The following is a 12,613-nucleotide window of genomic DNA, read 5'->3' on the forward strand; positions in this document are numbered from 1 at the left end:
GGCTGCTATGCTCCTGAAAGTCTATCCCCTGTGAGCTAAGACATCAAGTTCAATCTTACGCAGACTATTACCATGCCCTCTCACCCCCCTCCATCTCTCACTTCTTCATTTTTTTCTCTCCTTGCTCTCTCATGTCCACATCCTCCATAACTCTGTCGCTCAACTGCCTCTTTTGAGGATCCTTCGGGCAATGAATGTTCTGAGCCCTGCACATCCCCAAAAGATGACTTTTCCTTCTTTTTCACCCTCCTCCTCCAATGACATCACAGTGACCTTAAGTGCTCTCTGCCTGCTTCATCCATCAAAGGTCATGCTGCTACTTCCTCATTCAGAGTTTCCTTGGATCAGGTTTACTCTGACCAAACTGTCATGGTCATGTCATATTATCAGAGCGGTCCAGTCGTGACCCGTGCATCCAGCAATTTCTCTTCAGCATACACAAGCTTGACAGTGCTATAAAGATGGTAGAAGATTAAAGAGACATACAGTAAAGCTGTCTCTGATGAGAAATGTTGGTTGCAGCGTTGTAAATGACTGTTTCTGTAAAAATTGACACAATGAGAAGTGGTAGTTTCCCGTTGTTCCTAGTATTTCAAAGGACTTTCACTACCTCTTAAGAGCAGTGATGTATGCTACACGCAACACCTGAAACAAACAGATTACTCAACTCAACTTAAAATCTATGACATAAGCAATATTCTTCCTCTTTTCTTGGAGAGAATAATACTTTTTAAATAACAGTTATCCTGGAGCCTGATAAGTGAAGAAACGGACAAACTGGAATTTATGGATTACTTGACTCTAAGAATCCCAGTCGACACAGGGTGCTTCCTGACGTGATTCTAACAATCAAGTTTCAGGGGGAAGACCTGTCGTATAATGCACCACAGTAATTATTATTATTTATTTTGTATTTTTTTACCAAAACCATCTATCACAATTCAAGAAGTCATAATCAAATTTAAATCGTGTGTGTGTGTAACCACCTTAACATAGAATGAATGAAATTACTAACTGAAGCTTGCCGACATTCAGGACAGGAAAATGCTGATGAAACAGTCCAGAACATCCAACAGATGCTCCAAAGAGAACATTTCTGGTCTACTTATGACACTGGAGAACAGAGATGTTTTTGGAATCCAGGACCTGTGTGCACAACCTACCTTCATGAGGCTGAACTTGACAAGTGACCTCATCGAGTACTGCCAGACACAAAAACACAGGTATTCGTCTCGGTTAATGCCCTCCGTCACTGTAAACTGCCTGTTTAGAGATTATTTTGTTGTTCAAACAATGAACTTCGTTAGCTGCATGACACAAACGTTCATGCAGATACAGACGAATGTTCCCACCCCGAACTGGTGTTGTGACACACCCTCTGTCATACTCTTGATTTGCTGTGATGCCAAACTGTTGGAAGCAACTAAACTTAGCTTATCTTTTTCAAAATAACATTGACAACTGCAGCATTTGATGAGCTGACATGACAGATTGCAACATAGCCTGCTGAACTCTCCCTGATTAAGTGTGGAAGTGCTACAGATGTCTGGAGGATTTGTCGAGACATTGTGTTGGCCCCTATCGTGGAGAACACCTGTGTGCTGATTACAGCCTCTATTTTTTTGTTTTTTTTTGGTATACTGCCCCTGTGCAAAAGATTTATTATCATGCAAAGAAGAAATGCTCATTAAATTGGGGGCAATACAACAAAAACAAACTGAAAATGGAGTCTTGTTACAATCATGCAGCAATGTTATACAGTTAGCACCAGTATCATTTTCTTGAATTCATAAGGAAAGTTGAGTTCTCTGAGAATATTGCTATAATACACTGTGCACAGCATTTATTTTTTCGAGGAGAACTGATCCAGTCTGATACAACAATGTTTCTCCCTCCATGCGCCTAAACCCCACGGATCCCAGGTCCTCAGATCCCAGCTTGATGTGTATGATGTTGTAGAGGGATATTGCCGACACCTCCTGTGAACAGACAGCCTCTTTGCTGCTTACAGCAGATGCAAAGACATCAAACTGAAAACACTGCTGGCTATAGCCTATTAAGCTTCCAACTTTGTGTAGTTTTGTTTTGTTGTTCTAAATGATCTTCTCAGTTTCAAATAAACTGCGAAAGGAATGTTTCTCTGCTTTCATGCTGGGATCATAAGGCTGATTAGAGTCATACCTAAATGGAGTTTTAGAATAGATTTTCATTTATTTATTACTTGTTGAAATGTTAATATATCCTTCCACTGCAGTCCCAGTGCGTTATTAAATTGCCAGGGTGTCGAGGACATTTTGTTCCTGGATTTTCTATCGTGTTAGTTGCCATCAGTATGTAAAATACCACTTCAGGAGTCTGACTGTTTCCTGTTCTCCTAAATATGTTAATAAAAATAAAGCATAATTACATAGGTAATATAATTAAAGCCGTTAATGTAGTAGCTTACCAGTAATGTAATAAAAGTCATGAACCTAGATTGCCAGCAGTTTTCCCCACAAAGTAATCAGTTATTACAGCATAGGCTGGCTGTTACATCATTTCTGATTTTTAAAAAATCCTTTAAAAATGTAAAAACTGAACCAATAATAAAACAATACAACTTCATCATTTTATTTAAGTTTCATTCATTGAGTCTTAAGCATCACACTTCCATGGCCTGCATTATTGCCTCTTTGAATTACCTGCCAAAAGACCCGACCACACAAGACATGCATCCTCTCAGTTATTGTCACAGCTGCATGACATGTGTTTAAGTTTGAAATGGTATCTGACACATAAAGCAATAAAAATGAAACCGAATGAGACGGTAAAAGATTTTTACTAACGAGTACAACGCCCGTTCAGGATATGTGCCTGCTGGGAATAGACTAATTTCTTGGCTCCTCCTATTGTTGGTAGTAGATGTGGCACCCATAGTGTTTTATGGGTTCAGCTATCGATCTAAAAGTTGTAAATAGTAGTAAATGTAGGACGTGCCAGACATTATATTGGACGTTTGTAACAGCTGTTACAATTGGTGGAGAGGAAATTGTGGGCTTTCATGTTATTGCCAAACAGTTAGCACGACACTGTAGGGAATCGAACCCCTTCCCAGTAAACCAGGAGTACCACTACCAGTGTCTTTGTGCTTTTTGACTCTACATGGATGGGAAAGCGAAACTTGCAGTAGCAACAGCGTATGAGTGTCAGCAGGTTAGATTGTGGCATATTGGTTTTTAATTATGATCAGTTTGGACATTTTTACAATTGGTGTTATATGTCTGGGTTTTATATAAACAACATTTTTAAATTTAAAATACTGCTGTACTGCAGGAAACCAAAAATGATGACAAGAATTAATAAGGAATGCTAGAACTTTGTGACATACTGCTTCAATTAACTTAAATTACTCTTAACTGTAAGCCTGGTCTCTGGGTCGAGGGATTGTATGAGCAATAGAGCACTGGCCTGTATATTCCTAACCTATTCCTATTAATAACATTCAATCTTTGGCCGTCTGTGAGGGGGCTGAGGTGTGATGTTTCCGTCTTCAAGCTTCCTCTTCAGCCTTAAGGAGACGGAACTGGGACTGGCTGTCCTGGAAACAAAGAGATGTAAGTTCTTAAGTTTATTGTGTGTTAGAACTTTTAAATACACTAATAAACTTACATGTTCCTGTTTGGTTTGTACATGCATGTAGATATACACACATACTTTATATTGTGGCTGGGCCATGCAGTGGTGCAGTGGTTAGCACTGTCATCACACTTTCTGTGTGGAGTCTCCATGTTCTCCCTGTTCCTGTGTGGGTTCTCTCTGGTACTCCAGCTTCCTCCACAGTCCAAAGACATCAAGAGGGGACGAGGCTGATTGATACTCTAAATTGACCATAGGTGTGACTGTGAGTGTGAATGGTTGTCTGTCTCTATGTGTTGGCCCTGTGATGGACTGGTGACCTGTCCAGGGTGAACCCCGCCTCTCACCTGTAGTTGCTGGGATAGGCTCCAGCCCCCCCACGACCCTTAACAGGAATAAGCGGAAGAAAATGAATGGATGGATGTTAAAATCTTGTTTAAACAATATGTTCACTTACTGGAAGCTATTGCATAGGAACTAGACCAGGCCATTTGTGTGAAGGGATGCTCTGTGACTTCCTGGGGGGGGTCATCCTGTGGACTGCGTCCAGCTGCAGCATGTCCACAAATCTGTGGACAAAAGCTTTTTCCGCAGCTTTGTTTGTAGAGTTGATGGAAACAGCACGCTGGAACTGAATAAATTAAAAGTTTAGTCAGAACTATCTGGCTAGCAAGTTCCCTATAACCTGTGCTGTTATTGGAAACACAAGAATGATCCAGTATGTGGTAACAAACGTGTGGTAACAAACGTGTGGTAACAAACGTGTGCTCTGTGTGTTTTCTTACCCCCTGTTGGACCTGTTAGATATACAACCCTTCTAAACCATTTTGATGGCAACCGTCTCTTTGATGGTCATTGTAAGACACTTGGCGACACAGCCGAAGGCACCCTGCCCCAGGAGAGACAGCACCTGGTAAGGGGAAGAACTGGAGTGGAGTCAACTGCTGACAAATGGCTGATCTTGATGATGCTGTGAGAACATGTTGGGACACAGCTTTGATTTTCAAGCAAAAGATTTTCCCTGAGAGGAAAACAGCAGAAAATGGAGGCTACTTCAAACCGTCAACCCCCGAGAACTGACTCTCCTGTCACTCTAACTTCACATACAAACTCCACTTGCGTTATTAGTTAAACAACATTGTTTTTCCATGAAACATTTTTCATGAGCTGGGACCCCACCTCTCATGTTCATCTACTCTGAAATATAGTATAATATTTTAAAACACCTTTCACTCTAACAAAGAAAAGCCAATCAAAATGTATTGATTTTTATTAAAAAAACAATTAATATGAGTAAAGCTTGTAAACATGAAGTGACAACAAGGTCAAACTTGTACATTTGTACGTGTGCCAGACTGTGATTCGTTAGCTTGCACATGTTTTAATACAGACTTGTTGATGTGCCTCCTTCTATTGCATGAAGCAGTCTCAGGGATCCATCCATCGTCATCTTCCGCTTATTCCTTACTAGTAAGGGTCGCAGGGGGGCTGGAGCCTATCCCAGCATCTACGGGCGAGAGGCGGGGTTCACCCGGGACAGGTGTCTCAGGGATCTCACCAGTTTAATTTATCGTCTAATTTATATCTTGTATAGGAGTTTAATTTTGTCCCTTATTTGACTCTGAAGTCAGTCCTTGATATGTAGAGGTGCAAAGTTAAAAATGCTGGAGTTCAGCCAAAATGTCTTGGCTCACTAAAAGTAAGTAAGTTACTGAGCACCAATAGTTTGGGTCACAATGATATATTGTCATCTCTTATGGGGCTTCTTTGATCCTTTGATTCTCGGATGCCATGGCCATACATTCAAAATGCAACTATATTTAATGTTACAATAACTGACAGTTACTGTATTGTTTGGATTTTAGCAGAGCGCCGATATTTTGCTTGATGCTTGTCAGTGACATCACTTCCAAACCGTTAGCTCTGAAAACACAATGTGTTTTAATGCTGAAAATGTAATCAAGAAATACTACACGACCCAAAATCCCACAGTGTAACGACAACATCCAGATTGTAGGAACGCACTGATTGTTATTATTTATTTATTAGAAGTTCTCTGCAGTCGTTATTAATTTGCTTAGAAATACGTGGCATGTACTAGATCTTTCAGACGCAAGTGAGGATTGATTATCCGTCAGTGACTTTCGCGGAAAATTTAGTTTTATTTGTAATGACAAAAAAATTGAATTCCTTTATAAAGGCCATACCTGACACATGCCCTGTTTGATGAGTAAAATGTAATTGCACTCTCGGTTGCCACCACGTTCCTGCACTTTTGATGAATGCATAATCTTTATTTACATGTACTATCAAATTCACAAGATCTATTCAAACCAAGAATACATTTCCTGCTCAATCTAACAGAAACAACACTCTATTTTTGACTAGCCAATAATATCCAAGTTAAGTAAAAATACCTTGAATTCCAATTTCCACACAAAACCAAAGAAATGTACTTCAAATTTGTGAATAATTTTGATTCCTCCAGTTATTTTGTTTTTTAGATTGAAAATTTTACGGAAATGAATGTGTTCCCTTCAGGAGATTTCGAAATAACAGATCATCTCTCTTTCTTGCACTGACACACACGATTGTTCCAAAAACAATTCAAAGATTGATTAAAAGGTAAATCCAGAAGGCTGCACAGTGGTGCAGTGGTCAGCACTGTCGCCTCACAGCAAGAAGGTTCTGGGTTAGAGTCCCGGCTCGGGCGTGGGATCTTTCTGTGTGGAGTCTCCATGTTCTCCCTGTGCCTGCGTGGGTTCTCTCCGGGTACTGCGGCTTCTTCCCACAGTCCAAAGACATGCAGTTGGGGATTAGGCTTATTGATACTCTAACCGTAGTTATGAATGGGAGTGTGAATGGTTGTGTAATAGTGTAAATTGGTGCCATTCAGGATGATGCCATTCTTGAGTAATAAACCAAGCTGTGCACGTCTGTCTACCACTGTTCTTTTCCCAGCATCAACCATTACACACTGCCAAAAACCTTAACAGTGGTTCTTTAAGTGCTACAAATAGTGGGACATGAACATGTGGCATGAACCCCAAGTCTCCAGTGATGCATGGGTTCTCATGCCAAAGTTAGATGCAAAGGACATCAGCAAAGAACACCACCCCCCCCCCCCCCCCACTGTTAGTTCTGAGTGAAGAAAATGCTCTTTTTTGTTTTGTTGTCATGACAGATGTGCAGTAACAGTGTAGCACATTGAATTGTGACACAGTCTTACATTTAGAGTGCGCTAGTTGTGAATGCTCTGGAAAAAAAAAGCACCAAGTATGCCACCAGCCTGTTATTTCTGTCAGCACGGAAATATTTGCCATGCAAGCATGAGCAAATTAGAATTTCTCGCTCTCATCCTCTCCACCCACCCTCTCTGTCCTCCTACCATATGCAGCCCAAAAATGAATATCAGCTCCTGCCAGTGCCCGCACTTATGCTCGCTCACACACATTTTCTCTCTCACACAATGCCAATGGGGTTCATGCATTCTCCTTCACAAATAAGAACATGTGGGCTCGATGACAGTCATGTATGCCTGATATAGGACAGATGCACAACATGATTCTTTTCCAACCTTTCTGTTCATGCAATTTAGGAACGTTTCCTTCAAAAATACAGTCATCAAAGCATCTGCTGTCATTCCCCTACACTAGAAAAATACCTTTAAGGGAGCAAGACTTTCAACCGTGAGCATTTACTTTTAATTTGATTTGACTAAAATGCCATTTCACAATCCTCACTTGAGTGTTTTCATATCAGTGCACTTTCAAACACCTAAAGCACAGAGGAGAAAATGGAAAGGAACAACTTCTTGGAAGAAAGAATGCCTTGCAAACCTTGTCATTGTTTTAATTGAAACATCTCTCTCAGGTGGGGTGGCGTGTAATTTCAAGGCAGGCTTGACACGGTACATTTCTTCATTCTGTTGTTCTGTTGATGTTGCCTTCAAACCAGCAAAAGCTGAGCACTGGCTGCCATTTGTGATAGCCTGTGTATTTGCCATTTCAAAGACATATTTTAACTTTATCTCCTAAGGCACCAAGGGTTACGAGTGAAGTAAAATATTACTGGAAATTTACAAGTGTGTGTGTTTTTTTTCTCCAGCCCATACTGAACTATTCAAGTTCTCACTTCCAATTTTCAGTCACACGTGGAATACTATTAAGAGTGCAATGTGGTGAAGCTGCTGAACCAAGGATGAATGCTAAGGAGTAGGTTATCTCCAGGAGAGGAGATAAGTGTTAATGTTACCTCATATTTCTTTGAGATGCCATTTTCTGCGATTCTGTTTTGCCAACAATGTCATCAACTATGAGAACAAATCGGGAGCCACATAAATGGAGGGGGGTCACTGGTGTGAACCTTACAGTACTTCTCCTAGTTACTGTGTGTCAAAGTGTTGTATGTAAGTGTCATTGTGCAAGATACTGAGCACCTATTTGCACCTGATGCATTGGATGGTACCTTGCATGGCAGCCTCCAGCATCAGTGTGTGTATGAATGGGTGAATGAAGCAACATTGTAAAGCACTTTCAGTAAGCTAAGTTACAAAGGTGCTATATAAAAATGGGTCCGTTTACGTGGCTCGAAAGAACTCGAATTTTGAGATTGAGTGATACAAATGATGTCACCGGCCATTGTGGCTGTGCCTTCAATTTAAATTCTTCTGGACCCTAACCCTTCCAGTCCATTCATGTACATGTGCACAGGTCACTAGACAAGGTAGGCAGGATGGTCGTTTGTTTTAAAGGCAGATGAAGGAAGAAGCCGACTTGAAGACGGACTGTAGAAAAGGAAGCTAGTTCTGACTGCTGATTACTTTTTCAAAAAGTCCATCAGAATGAGGAGCAAGATTTTGGGTGTCCAAATGAAGGGTAAAATGGTAGCCATATCTTCTGTCTAGCACAGATCAAAACCATGAATGCTAGGTTAAATACCCTTGTCCGTGCTCCAGGGTACTTGGATCTGGAGTTGGTTCCTCATCACTGTGCGCAACCTCTCACTGCTCTGTAGAAGATAGGTTTAAGTCGAAGGACAAATTTTGCTGTACAGTACGTAGTAAGTAAATGTGACAAGAAAGACTTCCTCTTCCTCTTGTATGAATCTGATGGTAGCCATTATTGCTGTTTCACGGCAAAATACTGAGCTTTTCCCCAGAGTGCCACCACATTGAATTATACATAACATTGATTACTTCCAAAGATGGAAGTGCCACTTCCTTTTCTGGTTCAGTATCTGAGCTGGCACAGGACTATGATCCATGGTAAAAAAAAAAAAAAAAAAAAGATGCATAAGGAAAATAAGTGACAAAAAAATGAACACAAAAGATCAAAATGAAAAGAAGGGGAGAGGGGCCAAATTAGTTGACAATAAATCATCAACTGAATCAGAAAAAAATGGTCAAACTTCTACAGAATGTAACTTAGATGTTCTCATTAAACATTTAAATTGTTTTTAGTTTACTGCCATGGTTTCATGTGCCATTTTGTTTTGAGGAAGGAGATGTAACTTTTTGTTTTTACAAGAAATAGACGTTCCCCCACGAACTCTGTTGGTTTGGTCCTGCAGTGTTAGTAGGACTTCGGACTGAGGGAGTGGGTGGCAGCATGACAGAGCTCAGTGTGTGGGTGACGGGGGAGAGAGTGATTATTTCTGAGTGTATGCTGGCGTTTTGCCTTCCTCTGCTTCTTTCCCTCCTCAGGCTCGTATGCATATTCCTCCTGGTGACCAAGGCTATAGTCCTGCTTGCCAAATGTCCTAGACTTGTAGTATAATGCTGGTGGGAATCTGTGCCCATGAGCCTGCCTTTATGACACACACACACCCACACAAAGTTACTCCAACTTGAGTGATATTGACACTGTAAACATGTCACACATAGACACATTTCATGGAAGAATTATTAGTTGGCAGGTTTTTAGAGATACCCACTCTTAGTTAATTCATCTTCGATTCATCAAAGTGTCTCAGAAGAGGGAAACAAAGTTGAAAAGAGACAGCAGGGTGGAAGGATAGATATCAGCTGGAACAGACTTCATGCCGTGTTAACAAGAGACTCCAGCAAGCAGATTTTTACAGCAGAGGTGTAAACTGCGTGTTTCTTCCAGAAACTGAAACTTGAAATGATTTTTTTTGAGCAGTTTTATCCCCTGTTAAGCCTCACCTCAGAATTTAAAACTCTACTCAGATGTCTGTTTGTCTTGTGTCTTGTTAGGGATTTGGACAGTAATGGAGTTTACTGCTTTGCTGCCAAGTCATCCTCTTTTTTTTTTCTTCTCAGCAGATTGTTTTTCTACAGCCTTTGAGAAAGAATGGAGAGGAGGGGAAAGAGACATTTCCAGTTTTCTGCTGTGCATATGAAAGTCACACACTTCTACAAAAAACACACTCACTCAATTCAGTTCTAAACGACATTTTGAAACTAGTAAAGACTCATACTGTTTCTGTTGCTTGATAACCCATTCTCCTGGTAATTTAACAAATCTAAAGGTTTCCGTGCCGCACGCAAATCAGAATTAGACTCAATTTGAAGAAGGTTCTCATTGTTCACTTTTGTTCTATCTTAATACTGTGGGATACTCTTCTAACTGTAAGTGGAAAATGATCAAACACACTGTTCAAGACATATGAGTACAAGAATAACTTTAGATCAACTGGCAACAATAACAGTGTCGATTTGAAAACATATCTGATTAGCTAGAGGGCCGTCACAGAGAACCTCCACCAAATTTGGTGAAAATCGACATCCATGGTTTTGCATGATCTTACTAATAAACAGTTGGCCCAAAAAACCTCCTTGGCGGATGTAAAAATGGGTCAGACAGCTTTGCGATATGTAAAGATACCAACAGAGAATTGTTATCTGACTCTACAGTTCCCTACGGCATCAAACACACAGTGAAAGTCATTGGAATCGATAATTTTTGCGATCAGTTCTCCAGAAACATAAACCACTGCATTTTTTTCTTCATCTTCTTTTTTTGGGGGGGCTTTTATAAGCATTTAAAATGACAATCTACATAGAAACAGCTCTGATTGTGCTGCACGGGGCAGCCAGAGACAAAGACACAGATACATGCACTGTATATGACTGGAAGAAACCAAGCTGGTTGAAAATGATTTAAAATTCCATAGGTATCTGAAGCATGTCAGGTGTTCTTTTTTTTTAACAACATTTGCACAAAATTATATCACTCGTTTTTTTTTTTTTTTTTTTCTTATCCACGTCATTTCTAAGCTGCATCTCGCTAACTGGCTGTATGCTAACTGTTAAGCTACGCCAATGGCAGGATAGCGGCTATTGAACCCTGTGAACATAGTGAGGCACAAAACTGCAGCTGAGGTACCAAATTAATGAAACTATAAGCAAAAAGTGGTGAGCGACTTCATTTGAAGTTAATGTCAGCTCAATTGTTTATCTCCCAAAAACAGTCAAAAATACATTATAATGACTGATTTGAGACTTACTAGCTAGGTGCCACTCCGCTCTCAAAGCTCCATAACCAATTTGACAACAACAACAAACCCATGCTCCACATACTGTAAGAGTAAAAAAAGCAGGTTTGCAGAGTGTTTCTGCTCAACTGTGTGCATGTGTGTGTGTGAAGTCAATTTTATTTGTAATGAACCAAATCACAACAAAAGTAATTTTTGACATTTTATAAGTAGAGTAGGTCCCAGTGGTTTGTGTGTGTTTTTATGTGTTTAATGTGCACCTCTGTTACGTAGGACACATGCTCACTTTGGATTTTTTTCAGACACATTTTCAGAACAAACTGAAAGTGAGTGAGCCACAGCAAGCAGAAGAGTGACGATCTTCAGCTCCAAATGAAATCAGTGTGGGATCTCTCTGTCTCTCCTCTCTCTCTCCCTCTCTCCATGGAAACAAGCTTCTGCCCTCCTTCCTTCTTCACAACGAGATTTTTTTATGTGACACAGGAGAAGTCGACTCCACCAGTTCATGTCTTCGTATTCCTGCAGCTGAAAGTCCAAGAAGGACTGGACCGGTACATGATATCACTATCATATGGAGGTGCTTCAGATTTTCATTTCAGTCGGAGGGAGAAAGCACTGATTATTCCTCTCCTGGACTTCTATAGTCCTAGGTTTTAAATGTTCAGGAAATATACTTTTGGCCGATGCTTCTACTTGAGCCAGAAAAAAGTGATTTTTCGAAGAAAGCAGTGACACTACCGCCATACGACTACAGAATGTAGCTAAGTTAGTAATGCTGCCACAAGTTGCGGCATTACTGCCAACACTGAGCATGTCGCAGTAGAACAACATCCTCTAAACTCAGGCATTAGCATGATCCCATTCCTCTCTGTCCATCTTGCCAAATTAAGTAGTTTTTAATTATGTCTGAACATCAAATCATGCTACTTTAATAAGACAGGTTTTCAAGTTGAGCATCACTTTGCACTTCACCAGCCACCCCAGATGGGACTTGAACCCACAATCCCTGGCTTAGGAGGCCAGTGCCTTATCCATTAGGCCACTAGGGCTATTCAGTGCTTGAATCTTAGTAAAAGGATATATAACACATTAAGCCTAGCGCAGATGACTTCTACATATAAATGAATCTACATTGTGTTGCCACTCAGTGACATGCATTTGACAGACACTAACAAGTATTGGTTTGCCAATCCGGGGGAAAGCAAAGGCGATTGAGCGTAATGACAAACTAGATAGCAGCAGCTAAACTAGGAGGCAAAGAAGCGAAGTTTCTGAGTCTCATAGAACTCTGCATTCAGAGGAACAATTGCCTTAAAACACTAAAGTTGTGACTACATCAGGGTTACCAGACACTCCTTAGCGCACTTTTGTCACTGTCAGAAACTGTTTAAGCTCCCCGTTTTTATTGGCAAGCTGCTTAAAGTGTGTCAGAAACATCACGTACATTAGCATGAAAGGAGTTCGCCTCCTCAGGCAGCCTGAAATAATAACACCCAGACATTAAAGAAGATGCAGGGACAGTTTCAATGACCCCTCCCCC

General features: G+C 40.6%; 1 non-coding gene across 1 annotated transcript; it reads right to left on the reverse strand.

Annotated features, from left to right (window-relative positions):
- Window positions 1-12,049: 12,049 nt before the first annotated feature.
- trnar-ccu (transfer RNA arginine (anticodon CCU)) lies at window positions 12,050-12,122 on the reverse strand. Its single transcript has one exon. It is a non-coding gene; the product is annotated as a tRNA-Arg (tRNA).
- Between the last annotated feature and the right edge of the window lie 491 nt (window positions 12,123-12,613).

Source organism: Aulostomus chinensis, chromosome 16 (genome assembly GCF_037954235.1).
Source record: "Aulostomus chinensis isolate RoL2024-O1b breed Wild chromosome 16, RoL_Achi_v1.0, whole genome shotgun sequence".
Lineage (NCBI taxonomy): Eukaryota > Metazoa > Chordata > Actinopteri > Syngnathiformes > Aulostomidae > Aulostomus > Aulostomus chinensis.